This window comes from Nothoprocta perdicaria, unplaced genomic scaffold, assembly GCF_003342845.1.
Source record: "Nothoprocta perdicaria isolate Ctin4 unplaced genomic scaffold, notPer1 scaffold_1, whole genome shotgun sequence".
NCBI lineage: Eukaryota > Metazoa > Chordata > Aves > Tinamiformes > Tinamidae > Nothoprocta > Nothoprocta perdicaria.
This window is the reverse complement of record NW_020454093.1, coordinates 9,080,294-9,083,474: the sequence shown is the minus strand read 5'-3', so window position 1 is coordinate 9,083,474 and position 3,181 is coordinate 9,080,294.

Sequence of the window (3,181 nt, the reverse complement as noted above, 5' to 3'; positions counted from 1 at the left end):
AAAAAAAAAAAAAAAAAAAAAAAAAAAAAGGAAGAAAAATGGCCTGATCTTCAAAGTTCACTTAACAAAAGAAAACTGTTCATAAGGAGGTGACATCTTTTTTCTACATTTATTTCCTAGCTTAATAGTATCATAACCAGAAGGTAATAGCTTTTCACAGTAAATATGGTCTGCTCAGACTAATTCCAGAGCTTTTTCTGTTAATTTTAGATCACTTCAATGCTTTATTTTTAGTGCTTGTTATTAAGTGTATATTGCCTCAGGCAAATTGTTTGTTAGCGTGGCATACTGTAACATTTCTGTACTGATGGCCCCACGTTATATCCCAATATGTTCAAATCTCTGTGATTTCTTGTGGTTTGGATGACACTGAATCCTTTATCAGTTTTATCTCACTAAATGCAAGCAGCACTGCACAATTTTAACTCTGCACAAAACATGTTTCATGTGTAAGGGGTCAGTCTTTGGACACAACAGTGTGAAATTCAACTATGCCCTGAACAATAAAGCAACTCAAGATTTTATATTTACCGAAGTAAAGCAAATCATGAATATGATCTGGAATCCAGATTTTTTTTTTTTTACTTTTATGTTAAAAGTGGAAAAAAATCATTTGAAAATTCTAACTATAAATCATTTTAATTGTTTATATTTGCATTATTTTCTGTGTTTTATTTTCTGTAAATTATCAGCAGTTCAGGTCATAGCTTTTCAGCATCTGTCATCTTTTGTTGCAATTCTTTTCGGACCTTTCTGTACACTGTCACCCGTGGAAGTACTTTGAAGCATGGTGAGTGTTTTGAAGCAGTGACGTGCCTGTGACTTGCCCTGTTCCCCGAATCGGGACATCTAGGTGGTGTTTCTGATGTCAGGCTGAACTTCATGGTTGGGCAAGGCAAGGAAGGGTCCTGCAAGAGGTGGGATTTGGGAAGGGTTTGGAGCAGCCGGCTGTGGCCGGAGAAGAGCAGATGCCTCCCACAAGGCTGGCTGTGCGCGGGAGCTCCCGCGGGCTCCCGCGGGCTCCTGGCTGGTGGCCTGGTTGGGGGCGTGGGGTCCAGCTGCCCGCGGGGAGGCAGAGGCTGGACGCGGCGCTCAGTAAGTGCCAGGGAGAGAGGGGCTGTTCAAACCGCCGCTGGGGCCAACGTGCTGGGATGTGTTTGTGTGTGTTGCAGCACCCCTCCACACGCCGCATTCACACTGCTGTGCCAGCTCCTTCAGATGGACCTGCACTGAGAATGGTCCTGGTGACATTGCTGGGGCTGCTCAAACCCTCACAACGTGTGACCTACGTGTGCTGAAGTGGGAGAACTCAATTTGAAATCAGTGTTTCAGCACAGAGCTTACCAAGGCAAGGCTGTTTGCAGGCCCAAGGTTTTGTTTCCCTGATGTGGAAATGACATTATGTGTTCTTTTATGAAACAATTAGACATGAATCAAACCTATTTTCCATTAGTGCTTTAATTTCCCCCGTGAATATGGCAGCTTTTTCTGTCGTTCCTGTTACTAATATTGATGTGGTTATTGTCACGGGGGGAGATGGAAGGACTATGAATGAAGCTGCACCAACAGTAGCCTATTGGGGAGAACAATAGGGAGGCATGGATAGTATCCTGCTACATACTCCATTTGTTATGATACCCACGACGTGGGTTACAAAGCCAGAAGATGCTCAAAACAGCTGGGCAGAGTCTAAAGATCATTTCAGAGCATCAAGATTGCCTTAAACGTGCATTGTCAGGGTGACTGAACATCCAGCTTTTTAGACTCCATCTGCTTGGTTTCCATGATGCTTTGGGCTCTAGAGGCTGTTAACTACCATATGCTGGGATTTGTAAGTCTGTTTGGGTTGTACGTATGCTCCTTTTGGCCAGAGCTTTCTCGTTGCTGTGTGTCTGAAGCACTTGGCATAGGGAGTCCTGAGAGGTGTTTCCCATGACTTTCCCTGACTGGAAGAAAACACGGACTCCTAAGTGCTGCAACCTATAGAGAGTCTTAAATGGAAAGGATGAGGTACAGACGTAAGATTGCAGTGCAGGTTGCTAATCTTTTTTTTTTTTTTTTTTTTTTCCTTCCCTTTTGTGCTTGTGTACACTGATAAAAACTGATTGAGAATATACACACATTTTAAAATATACTAAATATACTTACAACCGTCTCCTGTGCAGGGCTCTTTTGAGTTTTGTAAAATCAGCCCATAATTTAAGTTCCCACAATAATTTATCTCATAAAGGAACCTGCCGATAAAAGAAAACACAGAATCAAGCACAAGCCATAAAAATACTTGCCAGCATCCTAATGGCATTTAAACACAATTTAGTATATTTAATTCACCATGTAATTAATTGCGAAATAACTTGACTCGCAATGGAAATGTGATTTCAAAATTGCAACGAGCTAATTCAGGCATTTAGTTACGAGCCCTGCCAAGGGCTGCAAAGTCCATTATGTTTGTTCCAAAAAAGGCAGGAATAGAGTAAGTGCCGGAGGGCAAAACATATTTTTTCAATATATTTGTGGAGCTTAAGCTATATTTAATGAAACTGCTTAAAAAAAAGGAGGAAGGTTGAAAAGGGATGATTATAACTTCTTTTTTTTTTTCCCCCCTTACTCGCTGCCTGCCCGCTTAGTGCCCTGATTTATTCTGCTGCATTTTTAGCTCAGGTTACGCGTTTCTGACGGGCCCTGATTAATTTGGCCCCGACGAGCGTGACCCCCGCGCCGTGCGCAGCGCAGCGCTCCCCGCGCGCGCCGCCACACGGTTAATTACGGCGGCGGCGGCGGCGGCGGGGAGTCCCCGCGGGCGGGGCGCGCGCGCGCGCGCGCTGGGGATTCCCCCCCTCCCCGCTCGGAACGTTCGGGATCGTTCCCGTGACGTCACGCGGGGCTCCCCGCCGGCGGAGGGAGGCGGCGGGTGGGAAGCCCCGCTCGTCGCGCCGGGCCCGCAGGCCCCGCCCCCGGCTGGCGGCGTCCCGCGGCGCGCGGCTCTCGCGAGGCTTGGGCGCGCAGAGCGGTGCGGCTCGCGGCGGCGCCATTTTGGGAGCGAGGCGAGCGGCGCGTGCGAGTGAGTGAGGGAGTGAGTGAGGGCGGGCGGGAGCGATGGAGCGAGCGCGGCGGGCCGGGCCGGGCCGGGCCAGGCCGGGACCCTCCGCCGCTTCCAGGGGGGCGCCGGGGACGCGGCCGC